General features: G+C 36.6%; 1 protein-coding gene across 4 annotated transcripts in view; it reads right to left on the reverse strand.

Annotated features, from left to right (window-relative positions):
- TEDC1 (tubulin epsilon and delta complex 1) overlaps positions 1–19,327 on the reverse strand; it is a 77,006-nt gene that overhangs the window by 6,223 nt on the left and 51,456 nt on the right. The gene's annotated exons all lie outside the window — the stretch shown is intronic.

Genomic DNA, 19,327 nt, shown 5'->3' on the forward strand with positions numbered 1-19,327 from the left:
TCACTCCCTAACCAACAGTAATAATATCTAGCATTTATCAGTATTTATTCTGTGTCAGGCAGTGTACTAAGTAATTTACAATTATTATTTCATTTGATCCTTCACAACTGATTGGTCCTCTACTTCCCAGTGTCCTTGGTCTTCCCAGGCATATTTGCCATATAGCTTCCAAGTATTCTGTAGGGGCAGCTAGGTGGCACAGTGGATAGAGTACTAGTCTTGGAATTAGGATAGGAGTTCAAATCCAGTCTCAGACACTTGGCGCTTTCTAGCTGTGTGACCTTGAGCAAGTCACTTAACTCTGATTGCCTCACATTCAGAACCATCTCTAGTAGTCCTGATTCACATCTGGTCACTGGACCCAGATGACTCTGGAGGAAAAAGTAAGACTGGTGACTCAGCACAGCACCCGCTCACTCAAATCTAATTCATGTGCTTTTCATGGCATCACCTACCTCCCTGCAAGAATGAAGGACAAACATCAAGTAGGTGGTATTAATATCTCCATATTTTCAGAAAAGAAAATTCAGGCAAAGTATTTGAGGTCACCTTTGAACCCAGACCTTTTTGACTCTAGTATCCTATCTACTGAATCACCTAGCTTCTGAGATATTTGTGCATGAAAGTCATGTGACAAACCAGCTTACAACAAAATGCAATGAATACTGATTTTAAATTTTGAAACAAAATCCTTTCAAATAGACCATAATGATTTATTTAAAAGATCATTACTTATGAACAAATTGGATTCGTGCCAGGGATAAACACATGGTTCAACCCTAAGAAAACAATGAATATTATTAATCACATTAAAATATTTCCAAATCACAAGATTAGTATAAAAGTCTCTGACAAAGTACATCCATTTATTTTCTATTATATTTATAACTCATTATTAATTTCAATCCAGGCTCTTTATTACCTCATTCATAGATTGTCAGTAAGTCAGTCAATCCTCAAAGTACAAGTTCCTATATCTTGGGCAGGACCCACTCAACTAGGAGACTCTACTTCTGTTTGGAGTGTAAACAGAATCTAATCTAGTTAAAATTTTTGCCCTAAGGAAATAATTCCAAGTCCTTGAACCCCTCCATTGGAATATAGGGTGACCTAGCTTATGAAAAAGAAAACCAACCAGATTGATCTAGGAGGAGATGGATTCCCAGTCCAAATTGCTGGAGGCAGTTGATTCTCATGATCAAACCTTATTCTCAGCAGGAGTTGAAGACTTTTAGCTCACTTCCTCATTTAAATGTTCACTAATCAGGATTGAATTCTCCTGCCCTGGGAATTCCCTTCCAAAAAAATATTTAAGGTTTTTCATTGTTTCTATTATATATCTTTGGCTACCAGCAGAAACCACTGATCATTATTTTATTTACTATTAACTAGTCTAAATAATTAATTACTAATTATCCAGAAACCATTCATCAGAATCATCAGACTATGGAAGGAATCAGAGCTTTTAGCGCATATGGAAAATTTTTCATAAGGGGGAACTTTCTGTTAGAACTTTAGCTATGCCTCAACTCTCTCCATATTACTAGCACTTAGATCTTCTCTGGCTAAGTTTATATGATCCATATCTGCGTTTGTGCTATTCTCTGTTAGAATAGGCTCAGATTACCAGACAAGGCAGGGAGTCCTTGGGAAGAATAAAGTTGGAAACAGCAACAGCAACGGTCACTTACTACTGAAGACTTGTTCATCTCATGACCTTTTCATCACAGACACTGTCTTCCATTTACCTAAACACAGTAAAACTTCCTGGATGCATCCTAATAGCAAGCATTGGTATCTATTAGACTATGTGATTATAAGAAGAGACAGGATGTGAGAGTACAAAGGCAATGTGTGGTGCAGAGTGCTGGACTGATTATCCTCTCTAAGCTAAATATTCACATTCAACCAAGGTAATATGAAAACTAGAAGAATTAATATCAAGAGATTAGAGGGTCTCTCTGAGCCAGAACATTTTGTTGCTAACTTGGAGGGAAAATTGAGCCAAAACACAGTTGACAACACTGGAACAGTTGGCAACAGTGGAAGAGAAAAAGAGTGGGCAGCTTTCAGAGACCTAGTATACGGCACTAGTGTCAGAACACTCGGAAACACTGAGACTGGTTTGATGAAAATGATGGGGAAATACAGAAACTGCTAAATGAAAAACAAGAACTCCACAGGGTTTGATTTCAGGATATCTTATCCATTTCTAGGATTTAATTCCATCAAAAGTAAAGGACAGACTTCCAGCTAAGATGGTGGAGAGAAGACAGGCACAGTTCTAAAGTCTCCTGATCTTTCCCCATCTATCATACGAAACAAAGGTCTTAACAGAAATCTGACCCACAAAACCCAGAAAGAAAAGCCAGAAGGAAGAACATCTACCTCAGGATTTGTCTCCCACAGCACCCTTGGGTGAATCCAGGCAGTGAGTCTGGGTGCAGAGGGTGGATCAGCCCTGAATTGGAAATCAAGTAAATGTCCTTCAATTGGGGAATGGCTTAGCAAACTGTGTTATATGTATGTCATGGAACACTATTGTTCTATTAGAAACAAGGAGGGACAGGATTTCAGGGAAGCCTGGAGGGATTTGCATGAACTGATGCTGAGTGAGATGAGCAGAACCAGAAAAACACTGTACACCCTAACAACAACATGGGAGTGATGATCAACCTTGAAGGACTTGCTCATTCCATCAGTGCAACAAGCGGGAACAATTTTGGGCTGTCTGCAAAGGAGAGGGCCATCTGTATCCAGATAAGGAACTGTAGAGTTTGAACAAAGTTCAAGGACTATTCCCTTTAATTTAGAAAAAAAAAACAGATATTTTGTTGTCTGATCTTGTTACCTCTTAGACTTCTTGTCTCTTCTTTAAGGATATGATTTCTCTCTCATCACACTCAATTTGGATCAGGATACAACATGGAAACAAAGTAAAGACTGACACATTGCTTTCTGGGGGGGGGGAGGTAAGTAAGATTGGGGGGAAAATTATAAAACTCAAATAATGTCTTTAATAAAAATAAATTAAAAAAACAAAAATTAAAAAAAAATAAAAGAATCCAAGGATACCTCCCTTGTCCATCTCTATAAAGATTAATGGGGATTGAATGTGACAATCACAGGGGTATTTCTCTTTTAGTCATTGCCAGAGTCCTTCTCAATAGGCTGATACTTCACCTAGATGATGGTCAACTCCCTGAGAACCAGTGTGGCTTCAGAAAGGGTAGAGGAACAGTTGATATGACTTTTGCTGCCTGACAAAGCTAGGAAAAATGCCAGGAACAGAATAGAATAGAATAGAGGTCTGTAAACATTTGTAGAACTGACCAAGGTCTTTGATACCATCAGTCATGAGAGCTTATGGAAAATTATGTCAAAATTTGGTTGCCTGGAGAAGTTCATCAGTATTGTACATCAGTTCCATGATGGTATGCATGCCTGGTTTCTGGATAGTGAACAATGCTCTAGAGATTTTCCAATGGAGTAAAGGATGTGAACTTGTTTCCATACTTTTTAGCATGTTTTCAGCCATATTATCAAATGCCTTCACTAAGGATAAACATGGCCTCAAGGTCAGGTATGGCACTGATGGGAAATTCTTAAACTTGAAAAGGCTACAAGCCAAGACCAAAGAGGAGGGACTGACTACAAACTGATTACAGAGTTGCTGTGCTGACCTCATTGCTATATGCCTATGAAACCTGGACAGTCTACCAGCGCCATGTTAGAAAACTGAATTGCTTCCATTTAAATTGTCTTAGGAAGATTCTAAAGATCATTTGGCAGGAGAAGATACCAGACACTGAAGTCCTTTCTCAAGCTAGACTGCTGATCATTCCATCATTAATTACTACAGAGAGTGCAACTATGATGGACAGGACACATTGTTAGAATGCCAGACATATGCTTGCCAAAAGAACTGTTTTATGGAGAACTTACATAGGGCAAGCAAGGAGGTAGGAAGAAGCGATACCAAGACATCCTGAAGGTCTCATTGAAAAACATTAGAATTGATTGTACAGCATGGGAGACACTGGCACAGGACTGCCTGCCATGGTGTGCCCTCATCAGTGAGGGTGCTGGACTCTATGAGGAATGCAGAATTGAAGCAACTCAAAGGAAATGTGACATCCATAAATTTAGAGTACCCACTCCAGGTGTTCACATGGGCTATTTGTGCCTGATCTGTGGTAGAGCTCTCTGAAGTCATATTGGTCTGATCAGTCAGACACACTGTAAATAGTGATGTCCGTTTTGGTCTTTCATAAAGAAGGACAAGAACCAACCATTCTCAACAGTAGAAGGTTTATAATAATAGATGAACCTTGGACATTTCAAAAATGTTTATTCAGTAGAAGAAAAAAATCACATTAAAGTAGAGGAAATGCTAAAAGAACTATGTCCCAGGGGCAGCTAGGTGGCTGGTGGACAGAGCTCTGGCCCTGGAATCAGGAGTACCTGAGTTCAAATCCAGCCTCATACATTTAATAATTACCTAGCTGTGTGGCCTTGGGCAAGCCACTTAACCCCATTTGCCTTGCAAAAACCTAAAAAGAAAAATTATGTCCCATAATTAACCTGTTCTGTCTGCACTGACCAAGTTCCTTACATTAACACTTGACACTTACCCCCTCCCATCCCATTGGCCTTGACTTCAGGTACAAGACAAACCTCCTATCAACAAACAATGGATAGCCCACCCTAGCCAGGAAGGATTAATTCTTTGAGTTACCACCCCTCATCTACCCATTCCTAATTACCTCTTCTGCTCAGCTACTGCCCTCATCACCATATCCCTAATTAACACATCAACCTGCACCTTTAAAAGTTCAATCAGTACAGCTGCTCGTTTTCCTTTGGGAAGCTAGCCTGGTCTTGGGAAGAGTCATTCTCTAAATAACCTCTCATGCTCCTCTACCTCTCTTTATGTTCCTTATTCCCCTACTGCTGCTTCTGTTAATCCCCTTAGTAGATAAATGGATTATAACTGTCCCAACTGTCTGTACTCTTTCTTAGCTCCTGCTAACCACAGCAATATCTTAAAAAAACTGTTTTGTCCCTAAATTCTTCTGGGTTAGAGTCAATCTTTTAAGTGAATTTTTTCACATTTGCTCAAATCTTTGAAACCCTTTTTCCAGACACATTTTCAGACATAATTCAAAGCTTTTAAGAGAAAAGGGAATCTTAGAATTTAAAAGAGAATTTGAGGATTGCCTAAGAAGGAATAATGCAGGAAGAAGAGGTAGGAGTTGTGTATCTCAAGGATAGATTTTCTTTTTACCAGATGTCAAGATCCCAGGATTTCTTTAAAGGTTCCCTTCACTGATTTTATAAACTGAATTTCTATTGATAAATTATGCAACAGAAATTTAATGACTGCTAACTGACTACTTGAAGCCAAGTATAAAAATGAATTTTGTAATAACTCAAAGAGTCACTGCTGGTAGGTAAATATTCCTCCTGTTTCCTTATCCCTAAAATCTGTGAACTATTAGGAACAAGATCTCAGATTTCAGAATTCCATACTCTCTGATGGTATTCTGTTCCCTACAAATTCCTCACCCCAATAAATATTTAAAACTATAAAAATATGTTTTTGTTCTTTAAAGGTATGGTTGATCAGTTTCTCTATAATAACCTCAAATGCAAACACCAGTGTAGCAAAGCAAATATGAGGCAGAGAAAAATGTTCTATGCTGATCATGTTAAATAATTAACATTTCTTGGGGAGGCTAGGTGGCGCAGTGGATAAAGCACCAGCCTTGGAGTCAGGAGTACCTGGGTTCAAATCTGGTCTCAGACACTTAATTACCTAGCTGTGTGGCCTTGGGCAAGCCACTTAACCCTATTTGCCTTGCAAAAAAAAAAAAAACCTTAAAAAAAATAATTAACATTTCTTTCTGTGCTGATTCCATCCCTTTGTTCAAAATTATCAAAACTACTTGATGCCTACCTACAAACCTATATTTTGAACCACTGTCCATCTTAATGAAACTACTTTAAGACACTAAATTGACCCCTTAGGGTATATGTTATATATGTATATGTTATCCATTCTTTAATACCTCCCTAGCTCCACCCAACGCCTCCCTTATACTTTTCACAGAATGTACATCTCTACCTACTCCCCCTAGATTAATCCTAGCCTTTTCCCAGCTAACTCTGCTTATCCCCTAGGATCAGCCCAGTTGCAATACCCTTGCAACTGTCCTTAATTTTTTCTCTATGTGCTGCTTTCACTTTTTTGCCTATTCTCTTAGGATTAGTCCCATTGCAACAATCTCTCAAATTTCTTCTGCTAAATTTCCCTAAAAAAAACTTAGCCTATATTACTACTAAATTTATTTACTTGTACAGTCACAGTAATTCATAAATAAACTTTTTAGTCCCTAAATACCTCTGGGTCAAGAGTTGATCTTTTAAGTTAATTCATTCACATTCTCGAACCCTGGACTAAACTACCCTGCAATATTTCCTAGCATCACTAAAATTTCAGCAAATTATGTATAAATGTATTAAGACCTTTGTGAAAGCTGAATGTATATGAAATTATGCAAATTATGAAAAATGCAAAAAAATTTAATTTTAAAAACAATTAATTATAGCTCAGGAAAAGAAGAGTTGTGATAAGACAGCAGTTAATATGTGTTAATATAATCAATAAATAATGTCAATATTATGTGAAGTCTGGCTGAGTAAGTAAAGGAAAATTAGGTAATTTTAGTAATGAGTTTAGAAAATTTGGAAAAAGAAATAAGAGCAGGGCAGCTAGGTGGCACAGTGGATAAAGCACCGGCCCTGGAGTCAGGAGTACCTGGGTTCAAATCTAGTCTCAGACACTTAATAATTACCTAACTGTGTGGCCTTGGGCAAGCCACTTAACCCCATTTGCCTTGCAAAAAAAACCTAAAACTAAAAGAAATTGGAGCTTGTGGGAAAATATGGAAATTAGATAAGAAGGCTTAGATTTTTGAACCATAAAAAAATTTTTATGAAACTCCATTTGAAAGTCAATAGACGGGCAGCTAGGTGGTATAGTGAGTGGATAGAACACCAGCCCTGGAGTCAGGAGTACCTGAGTTCAAATCCGGCCTCAGACACTTAATAATTACCTAGCTGTGTAGCCTTGGGCAAGCCACTTAACCCCACTGCCTTGCAAAAACTTAAAAAAAATGAAAGAAAGTCAATAGAGGGGCAGCTAGGTGGTACAGTAGATAGACCTGAGTTCAAATCCGGATTCAGACATTTAAAAAATAATTACCTAACTGTGTGACCTTGGGAAAGTCACTTTGTCCCCACTGCTTTGCCCAAAAAAAGTCAATAGACAAAGTTATAGAAAGATAGGAGAAATTTGATAATTTACTAAGTTGACAGATTATTGTCACTTAAAACATCTATTGCAATGCATTAAATGAAAATAGTGAATTCCACAACATAAAATGCTTGGAATAAATAAGCTCTGTATAAAATATAATACAAAAATAAGCGAAATTATAAATTGAGGTTCTATATGATAACATTTGGAAAACAAAAGCAGGGATAACTAATTTTAATCTGATCTCATTTTAAGTGAAACATTATTAATATTATAGTATAATAGTCATTATAGTTAATTATATGGTTTTAAACTGTTAACTGAGTTATATGATTTGCAAAAATAATGCCTAGTATTAATTTAATAATTCATTGTTTAGAAATAATACAAGAAAAGTGAACTATTCCTTAATTCTTTTGGAATATAAAATTAATGTATATATTTTTTAAATTCTTTAGATATGTAGGAGATAGTAATAATGTTTTCTATGAAGTTAGCACAGCAAGGAACCCTTTAAAATGTCACTTTTGAAATTTAGTATGCTAAAATCTTAATAGATTAGCACTTAATGTAATGCTAAAGAAGGAAATATTCTTTTATCTCAGCAGTACTTGACACCTACACAAAAAACTGACCATGTATTAGGGTATTAAAAAAGCCTCACAATAGTACCACCTCACACCTCTCAGACTGGCCAATATGATAAGAAAGGACAATGATCACTGTTGGAAGGGCTGTGGGAAATCTGGGACACTATTACACTGTTGGTGGAGCTGTGAACTCATCCAACCTCTCTGGAGAGCAGTCTGGAACTATGACCAAAGGGCAACAAAAATGTGCATACCCTTTGATCCAGCAATACCACTACTGTGTCTATACCCTGAAGAGATGATGAAAAGGGGTATAAACATCACTTGTACAAAAATATTCATAGCAGCATTATTTGTGGTGAAAAAGGATTGGAAATCAAGTAAATGTTCTTCAATTGGGGAATGGCTTAGCAAACTGCGGTATATGTATGTCATGGAACACTATTGTTCTATTAGAAACCAGGAGGGAAGGGAATTCTGGGAAGCCTGGAGGGATTTGCATGAACTGATGAGATGAGATGAGCAGAACCAGAAAAATATTGTATACCCTAACAGCAACATGGGGGTGATGATCAACTTTGATGGACTTGCTTATTCCATCAGTTCAATAATGAGGGACAATTTGGGGCTGTCTGCAATGGAGGATACCATCTGTATCCATAGAAAGAACTGTGGAGTTTAAACAAAGACAAAGAACTATTATTTTTAATTTAGAAAAAAAAATGATATCTTATCTGATCTTGCTTTCTTATACTTTGTTTCTTACATAAGGATATTTCTTTCTCATCACATTCAATTTGGATCAATGTATAGCATGGAAACAATGTAAAGACTGGCAAATTGTCTTCTGGGTGGGGGAGGGAAGAAAGATTAGGGGAGAAATTGTAAAACTCAAAATAAATAAAAGCTTTAAAAAAAAGCCTCACAATAAAATCTGGAAAACCAGAAATATTAAATGCATCCTTTTCAGATCATAACAAATAAAAATCACATTCAATGATGGGCATGGAAAGATAGATTAAAATTTATTTGGAAGATAGAAAGAAGTCAGGTCCTTCCCTAAGCTTGCCTAGGCTTCCCTAAGAAACAATGATAATTAAGCTTATATATAGATTCTGAAACTACAGAACCCAAAATAGAACAGAGTGGAATATTATCTAGCTTTAAGAAACTTCAGAAAAGGTCGGTATCACTAGGGCTGAAGGTGAAGCATGACCTATGACGGGGAACTAAGTGGAGCACAACTCAAAACAGGGAGTTTAGACCAGTCTGGCCAGGATGCAGAGGAGGCCAGTTTGAGGCTCTCAATCATGTAGATTTGCCATGGATCCCAGCTCAGTAGGTCAAAGGCACAACAGACCAACTGGGGGGCTCCAATAACGGTATGCCAGACCAAAATGAGTAAAAAAAAGTCAACAAAAAGGACATAAGGAAGATCACAATACCATCTCAGAAGAGAATGGCAGAAAAAGTACTACATGTGAAGTACCAGAAGGGAGTATGAATTGTCACCAGCCCAAAAAAAAGACTTTTCTGAAATATTCTCTGATGTCTGAAGAACTAAAAAAGGATTTTAAAAATCAAGTAGAAAACTTGGGAAAAGAAATCTAAGAGAAATTCAACATCTTGCAAAAGGAAGCATAAAAATTGACTGAAGAAAACAAATTCTTTAAAAATACACTTGAGTGGGGTGGCTAGGTGGCATAGTGGATAAAGTACCATCCCTGGAGTCAGGAGTACCTGGGTTCAAATCTGGTCTCAGACACTTAATAATTACCTAGCTGTGTGGCCTTGGGCAAGCCACTTAACCCAGTTTGCCTTGCAAAAACCTAAAAAAAATAAAATAAAAGTAACATGTGAAATTACTTAAAAATTAAATAAAACAAAATACACTTGAGTAAATGGACAAAGAAAAGAACTCTAAAAAGTAGATCAAATGGGGTGGTAGCTAGGTGGTGCAGTAGATAGAGCACTGACCCTGGAGTCAGGAGCACCTGAGTTGAAATCTGGTCTCAGACACTTAAAAAGAAAATAAAGTGACCTTAGGCAAGTCACTTAATTCCACTGGCTGGCAAAAGCAATAAATTAATTTTAAAAATAGACCAAATGGAAAAGGAAATGCCAAAACTAATTTAAGAAAATAATTCAGTGAAAAAATAGAATTGGACAGGTCAAAACTAATGAGAAGCTAAGACACATCAAGATTCAGTCAAGCAAAATTTAAAAAAAAAATGAAAAACTTGAAAAAATGTAAAGTATCTCAATGGAAAAACTGACCTAGAAAAAAGATCCAGAAAGATAATTTAAGAATTATTGGACTACCTGAAAGCCATCATCAGAATAAGAGCCAGGACCATAACTTTCAAGAAATTATCAAGGAAAACTATTCTGATATCCTAGAACCAGAATTAAAATAGTCACTGAAATAAGCTACTGCTCATCTCCTCAAAAGGAACCCAAAATGAAAATGTCAAGGAATATTGTAGACAGATTCCAGAATTTCTCCTATCAAGAATAAAATAATGCAGGGAGTCAGAAAGAAACAATTCAAATACCAACAAGCCACATTAAGGATTATGCAGGATCTGGCAGCACCAATATTAAAGGATTGAAAGAGTCTGGAATATGATGTTCTGAAGGGTAAAGGAGTATGGGTTACAACCAAGAATCAATTACTCAACAAAACTGAGCACCCTCTTTCAGGGGAAAAGAATGAACATTTAACAAAACAGAAACTTTCAAATTTTCCTAATGAAAAACAAAATTTGGGGGGGGTGGGGCAGTTGGTACAGTGGATAGAGTACCAGCCCTGGAGTCAGGAGGACCTGAGTTCAAATCTGATCTCAGATACTTAATAACTGCCTAGCCGTGTGACCTTGGGCAAAGTCACTTAACCCCATTGCCTAAAATAAAATTTAAAAATAAATAAAAAATAATAAAAAGAAAAACAAAATTTGATGTTCCAACCATGAGACTCAAGAGATACATAAAAAGGTAAACATGGGAAAAGAAAACAAATGTTATTCAATAAGATTAAACTAGTTGCATCCGTACATGGAAATATGATACTTATAACTCTTGGGAACTGTATGTCTATTAAATTGAGTATACGTAGAAGGTGTGGGCATAAGTTTTTTTGTTTTTTGTTTTTGGGGTTTTTTTTTAGATTTTTCAAGGCAATGGGGTTAAGTGGCTTGCCCAAGGCCACATGGCTAGGTAATTATTAAGTGTCTAAGGTCGGATTTGAACCCAGGTAACTCCTGACTCCAAGGCCAGTGCTGTATTCACTGTGCCACCTAGCCGCCCCAGCATAAGTTTATTTTGATGGTATGATAAAAAATTAATTAAGATATTAAAAAAGGATCATACTGGGAAGGGAGGAAGAGGGAGGCAGAATAGGATAAATACAGTCCCTGAAGAGAAAGAAAGGACTATTTCAATAGAGGGAAAATAGGAAGTGGTTAAGAACTGACTGAATCTTAATTTCAACAGATTTGGCTCAAAAAGGTAATAACAAATACACTCAGTAGGGATTAGAAATTTACAGAAAATAGGAGGGAAATGGATGGGAAGGGAAGAAGGGGTTAGATAAAAAGAGAGAAGAAAAGGAAGGTAAAAGGAAAAGGGAAAAAGGGGAAAGAAAAGAGAGGGATACTGAAAGAATGGAGAGCAGATTGAGGGAAGCAGTAGTAAGAAGCAAAATACTGGTAAGAAGGAATAAGTTGAAAGGAAGAAGTACGGGGCAGCTAGGTGGTACAGTGGATAGAGCACTGGCCCTGGAGTCAGGAGTACCTGAGTTCAAATGCAACTTCAGACACTTAATAATTACCTAACTGTGTGGCCTTGGGCAAGCCACTTAACCCCATTTGCCTTGCAAAAACCTAAAAAAAAAAAAAAAAAAAGGAGAAAGTACAAATGGAGGAAAGTTAAGATAGAGGATAATACAGATTAGTAATCATAACCATGAATGTGAATGGGATGAACTCTCCCATAAAACAAATGAGGATGGCAGACTGGATTAACAACCAAAATCCTACCATATGTAGTTTACAAATAACACATTGGAAGCAGAGAGTAAATGTAGAAGGCTGGAGAAGAATATATTATGCTTCAGCTGAAGTAAAAAAGCAGAGGTTGTGATCCTGACCTCGACAAAGAGAAAGCAAAAATAGATCAAATTAAAAGCGATAACCGAAGAAACTATACATTCCTATAAAGTACCACAGACAACAAAGCAGTATCAATACTAAACATAAATGCACCAAGTAGTATTGCATCCAAATTCTTAAAGGAATTAAATTATTTACAGGAAGATATAGATAGCAAAACCAAACTGATAGAGGACTTCAACCTCCAGCTCTCAGAATTAAATAAATATAAAATAAACAAGAAGGAAGTTAAGGAGGTAATTAGAATTTTAGAAAAGTTAGAAAATCCTAGAAAATAAACTAAAAAACTACTTGAAACAATTAGCAACTTTAGCAAAGTGGCAATATGTAAAATAAACCCATATAAATCATCATCAGCATTTCTATATGTTACCAATAAAACCCAAGAGCAAGAGATAGAAAGAGAAATTCTACTTAAAGTAAATGTACACAGCAGAAAATACTTGAGAGTCAACCTGACAAAATAAACCTATGAACTATATAATAACAATTATACACTTTTTACACAAATAAAATAAGATCTAAATAACTGGGGAAATGTCAGTGGCTCAGGGGTAGCCTGAGCTAATATAATAAAAATGACAATTCTACCTAAATTAATCCTCTTATTCAGTGCCATATCAATAAAATTACCAAAATATTATTTTAAAGAGCTAAGAAAAACAGTAACAAAATTTATCTGGAGAAACACAAGGTCAAGAATATCTAGGGAATTAATTTTTTAAAAAATGCAAAGGAAGGTGGATTAGCAGTACCAGATCGAATATTATAATTCAATAATCATCAAAACTGGTACTGCTAAGGAATAGAGTGGTAGATCAGTTAGGTACAAAAGAAACAGTGCTAAATGACTACAGTAACCTATTTGATAAACTCCAAAGTCTCCAGCTTCTGGGACAAAAACTCACTATTTGAAAAATAGGGGAAAATGGAAAAAAATAGGGAAAATATTATGGCAAAAACTAGACAAAGACCAACATCTCACATACTATACCAAGATAAAGTTTAAATGGGTATAGAATTTAGACATAAAAGGTTGTACCTTAAGCAAATTAGAAGAACAAGGAATATTTATCTGTCAGATCTATACAAAGGAAAGGAGTTTATGACTAAATGAGATGGTGAGAATTATAAAATGCCAAATGGTTAATTTTGGTAACATTAAATTAGAAAGATTTTACAAATATAACCAATGCAACCAAAATTAGAAGGAATGCAGAACATTTGGGAGATCTTTTTTCTTTGTTTTGTTTTGGCAAGGCAATGGGGTTAAGTAACTTGCCCAAGGTCACACAGTTATTAGTGTCTGAGGTCAAATTTGAACTCAGATCCTCCTGACTCGAGGGCCGGTGCTCTATCCACTGCGCCACCTAGCTACCCCTAATGCAGAACATTTGGACAATTTTTACAGCTAGTATTTCCAATAAAGGACTCATTTCTAAAATACATAGAGAATTGAATCAAATTTATGAGCATAGAAGTCATCCTCCAATTGACAAATGATCAAAGGATATGAATAGGCAGTTTTCAGATGAAGAAATTTAAGTTATCCATAGTCATTTGAAAAAACGCTCTAGGGGTGGCTAGGTGGCACAGTGGATAGAGCACTGGCCCTGGAGTCAGGAGTACCTGAGTTCAAATTTGGTCTCAGACACTTAATAATTACCTAGCTGTGTGGCCTTGGGCAAGCCACTTAACCCCATTTGCCTTGCAAAAAACTAAATTAAAAAATGCTCTAAATCAGTATTTTTTACTGAACTGATAATTTGAGGTACCACCACAGGAGATGTGGGAAAACTGGGACAATAATGCCTTGTTGGTGGAGTTATGAACAGATCCAACCACTCTGGAAAACAATTTGGAATAACACCCAAAAGTCAATAAAACTGTTAATACCCTTGATCTAGCAATACCACTACTTGGTATCTGTATCCCAAAGAGATCATAAGAAAGGGAAAAGGATGCACATGTACAAAAGTATTTATAGTAGCTCTTTTTGTAGTGGAAAAGAATTGGAAAAGGAAGGGATGCCCATCAATTGGGGAATGACTGAAAAAATTATGATATATGAATGTGGAGTGCTAGTATTCAATAAGAAATCAGGAGTGGCAGCCCTAGAGGAGGCCCTGAAGGATCTGAGTTCAAATCATCCACATCAGACTCTTGAATAGATGCCTAGCTGTGTGACCTTGGGCAAGTCATTTAACCCCATTGCCTTAAATAAAAACTTTTTAAAAATTAATTTAAAAAAATCAGGAGTGGGCCAACTTTAGGAAAGTCTGAAAAGATTTGCATGAACTGATACTGAGTGACCCAAGCAGAACCAGGTTGAACACAGTACCCATTAACAGCTGTGTGTCATCACATCACACATCAACTGTAATGGATCAACTATGGTGCCTCTCAGCAGTTCAGTGACCAAGCACAATTCTAAAAGACTTGTGATGGAAAATGCCATTCACATTCAGAAAAAGGACTGTGGAGGCTAAATGCAGATCAAAGACTATTATTTTCCTTTTTTTCCTATTTTTCCTCATTTTTTTTTCCACTCTAGCTGCGATTCTTCTTTCACAACATAATATGGAAATTTGTTAAACATGATTGTACATATGATTTTTATCAGACACTTGCTGTCATGAGGTAGGGAGAGGAAAAGAAGGGAGGAAGAAAACTGGAATTCAAAAGCTTACAAAAAGGTGAATATTGAAAATTATCTTGGCATGTAATTGAAAAAATAAAATAATTCAAAAAAAAAAGAATTAAGTTTTCTCCAGTTACTATTTTCTTCAAACATCCTTTATTGAATATAATTTTATTATAGTGTGTGATGCCTCTTTTGCTAAGTTCTTTATTCCTCAACAAATAATCAGTTTTTGTAAGAGTGCCATACATCGTTGAATTGTTCATTAAACTCCTTTATGTTCTCATTCAAATCTCTAACTATCTTTCTCTAAATTTTCTAAAGTTCTACTTAGTTCCTTAATTTATTTGTTGTTTAACATTTGGCTATATTTATCCAGGTTTGCAAGTCATACATTGAGTTCCTCCACTGTCACTTTTCTCCTGCAATTAAATAAACTTTTCTTTAAGCATTTACATACCTTAGCTGCATATGTGTGTGTGTATTTTTAGTATTGATATTGATTCATTATCTCTTGTAGCCTTATCTGAAATCATGATTGCTACTATCATTTTTAGTTCAGCTGAAGCATAATATATTTTGTTCTAGACCCTCATTTTAAATAGATGTAAAACTTTATGCTTAAAATGTGTTTCTTGGGGGCAGCTAGGTGGCACAGAGTATAGAGCACCAGCCCTGGAGTCAGGTGTACCTGAGTTCAAATCCGGCCTCAGACACCTAATAATTACCTAGTTGTGTGGCCTTGGACAAGTCACTTAACCCTATTACCTTGCAAAAAAAATGTGTTTCTTAAAATAACAAATTGTTGAATTCTCTACTGTTTTTATATATGAATGAAATGGATTACTATTGTTCTAGAAGAAATGATGAGCTGGCAGATTTCAGAAAAAACCTGGAAAGACTTACATGAACTAATGATGAGGAAGTGAACAGAACCAGGAGAACATTTTACACAACAACAACAACACTATGTGCTGATCAACTATGATAGACTTAGCTCTTCTCAGCAATACAGTGATCAAAAACGATTCCAAAAGAGTTGTGATGGAAAATGTTCACATCCACAGGAAGATCTTTGGAGACTGAATGCAGATCAAAGCATACTATTCACTTTTTTTAATTTTTTTTCTTTCTTGTGGTTTTTCCTTTTTGTCCTGATTTTTCTTTCATAACATGACTAATATGGAAATATATTTAACATGGTTGTGCATGTATAACCTATATCGATTGGTTACTGTCTTGAGAAGAGGAGAGGGAAAAGAGGGAGGGTGAAAATTTTACCAAAAAAAAGTTGAAAACTATCTCTACATGTAATTGGAAAAAATTAAAATACTATTAAGATAAAAAAAAATTCAGAGTTCAATAAATCCAAAAGTATATTATTACTTAAGAAACAACTCTTTGTCGGGCAGCTAGGTGGTGCAGTGAATAGAGCACCAGCTCTGGAGTCAAGGACCTGAATTCAAATCCAGCCTCAGATGCTTAACAATTACCTAGCTGTGTGACCTTGGGCAAGTCACTTAACCCCACCATTGCCTTGCCAAAAAAACCTAAGAAACAACTCTTTGCATGATAAATATGGCTAGGAAAATTAGAAAGTAGTCTGGTGAAAATTATATATGTGACCTTAATAGTAAAGATCTCATCACAAATAAATCAGAATTTTAAAAATATATATTTCCAACCTGTGAAGATATTGTTAATCAAATAAGGGATAGAAGCAATTACAAAAATTAAGAGATCATTTTGATTGCATGAAATTGAAAAGGGTTTACACAAATTAAATTAATGGATTTAAATAGGAAGAAACTTAATTGAATATGAAAAAATCTTTATATCAAATTTCTCAGATAAAATTTTGGTATTGAAACTATATAAGACAACTAAGAAATACCTACAGGATCTACAGGGAGACAGAACAATATTCTCATTCTCTACAGTCTTTGACATTGTTTATACTCTCTCCTCTTTGAAACTTTTGAAGTTACTGGAACATCACTCTCCTCTGCTTTTCCTCCTACCTATCTGGATCACTCCTTCCCTGCCTCCTTTGCTAGACCTTTCTCCTGATCATGCCATCTAACCAATGGTGTCCCTCGGGATTCTGTCCTGAGCCCCCTTCTCTTCTCCCTCCATACTACTTTATTTGGTGAACTCATCAGTTCCCATGGATTTAATTAAGGGCAGTTAGGTGGCACAGTGGATAGAAGGCTAGGTCAAGAGTCAGGAAGATTCATCTCCCTGAGTTCAAATCTTGCTTCAGAAACTTCCTAACTGTGTGAACTTGGGCAAGTCACATTGCCTTGAAGTCAGGGCCATCTCCAGTTGTCCTGATTCACATCTGGTCACTGGACCCAGATGACTCTGGAGGAGAAAGTGAGGCTGGTGACTGAGCATAGCATCTCCACTCAAATTCAATTCACATGTTTGTCATGGCATCACCACCCTGAGGTCATGGTCTTCTTTGATATGAAGGACATCTACCTATCCTGTCCCAATGTCTTTGCTAACCTCTGATCTACAACTATCTACAACTATCTTTCAGACATCTCAAACTGGAAGTCCATTAGACAGAATAAACTCAATATATCCAAAACTTATCTTTGTCTTTCCCCCTAAATGTTTCCCCATCCTACCTTCCCTATTCCTGGAAAGACCAACATCATTCTACCAACCCCTCAAGCTTGAAACCCTGGAGTCATACTGGACTCCTCATTCTCTCACTCCCCATATTCAATCTATTGCCAAGATCTGTCATCTTCACCTGTGTAAAATCTTTCAAATACACCCTATTCCTTCTTTTGAAGCTGTCACCTCTACTATGTCCCTCATCATCTTAGGATTTCATTATTACAATATCCTAATGGTGGGACTACCTGCCTCAAGTTTCTCCCCACTTCAATCCATCCCCCATTCATCAACTAAAATGACTTACCTAAAGTACAGGTCCAATCATATCACTGTTTCTACTCAATAAACACCAGTGACTCCCTACTGTCTTCAAAAGCAAATAGAAAATGCTCTGCTTGGCATTCAAAGTCCTTATAACCTAGCCCTGCCCTATCTTTCCAGTCTTATATCTTACTTTCTAACATACTCTTCAATCCAATGACACTGGTTTCCTCCAACACCATGCTCCAAATCTCTTCTCCAGGTATTCTCTCTGGCTGTGCCCAATGCCCAGAATACCTTCAATTATCTGCTCTGACAACTGGTCTATCCTCTATTAGTACTGTTCAAATATTTTTCAGTCATGTCTAACCCTTCAAACACATGTGAGATTTTCTTGGCATTTTCCTTCTCCAGCTTGTCAAAATATTTTGGAAATACCATTTCTCAGAGCTAAGGTCCAGAGTGCAGGCTGTACCCTGAGCCTGGCATAGCAATAACCCTTTGCCCTCTGGATGACCTCACCCTCTAGCAAAGTGTTTTGGTGTTCACTGAGGGATTAAACTCCCCTTATTTCCCCTAGGTATAGCATTTATTCACAATTCCTGTTCCATATACTCCTGTCACAATTCCTGTTACTGTATTCCTATTCCTGTCACAGAAATCTGGTTGTGCACACCACAAAGCAATCATATCCCCAAGACTTGAGACAATGACTGTTCACATGGGACTCAAGAATGCCTATATTGTCCCAAGAAATGCCAACCATAAGGACTGTCTCAAGACTTAAGATTCTATATAAGTGGTTGCAGCATTAAAGTCCTCCTTCTTAGGAGGTGGAGTTTCTAGCTGCAAGCATCATTTGCCTCACTCTAAAATTAAACTTCTGTTTCCTGACTTTTCTGTCTCTAGTCTGCTCTATTTCAGCTCCAGTCACCACAGGTTAGAGGCTAGTTCTGGTTCAACTTACAAGCTTATTTTACAGATGAGGAAACTGAGACAAATAGGGTTAAGTGCTTTGCCCAAGGTCACAATGCAAGTAAGTATCAAAGGCCAGATTTGAACTGAGGAAGCTGAGACTTCCTAACTTCAGGCCAGACACTCCCTGAGGAAGGTAAGAACTTTCTACAGATTCTTTCTGTATTCCCAGTCTTAGCACAATGTTTTAAAAAGAAAAAAGTTTTTCAAGTAGCCCAATTATTAAGTTATCATTCCTTTATTGTTTGGGGTTTTTTCAATTAATAAAAATTCACCTTTTCTCCCACTGAGAAAGAAAAACAAAATGACTATTAGCATATATATAGTCAAGTAAAATGAATTGCCACATTGGTCATGTACAAAAATAATAATGTCTCAATTTTTATCAAGTGATGAGCAGCATCTTTCATGATGAGTCCTCAGGAAAAGTGGTTGGTTATTCCATTGATCAGAATTCCTAAATCTTTCAGATCCATCTATATAATCTTGGTCAGAGCTCTACAAGTTCCTAGTCTGGATCTAGATCTGAACAATACACTTGTGGACTTAATCCTTTTTTGTAGAACCAGCAGACAGTTGATAGAATTAGCCATTATCAGTCATTTGTAAAGTTCTGCTGGTTCAAAGTATCAGAAGACAGTACAGGTTCCCCATTGGCCCAGGATTCTAACCCTAGGTATTTACCCTCTTGAGTCTTTCTAGGGGGAACCCTCCACTTTTGCTGCTTTGGGACATAGCA

This window comes from Macrotis lagotis, chromosome 1, assembly GCF_037893015.1.
Source record: "Macrotis lagotis isolate mMagLag1 chromosome 1, bilby.v1.9.chrom.fasta, whole genome shotgun sequence".
In the NCBI taxonomy this organism is placed as follows: Eukaryota; Metazoa; Chordata; class Mammalia; order Peramelemorphia; family Peramelidae; genus Macrotis; species Macrotis lagotis.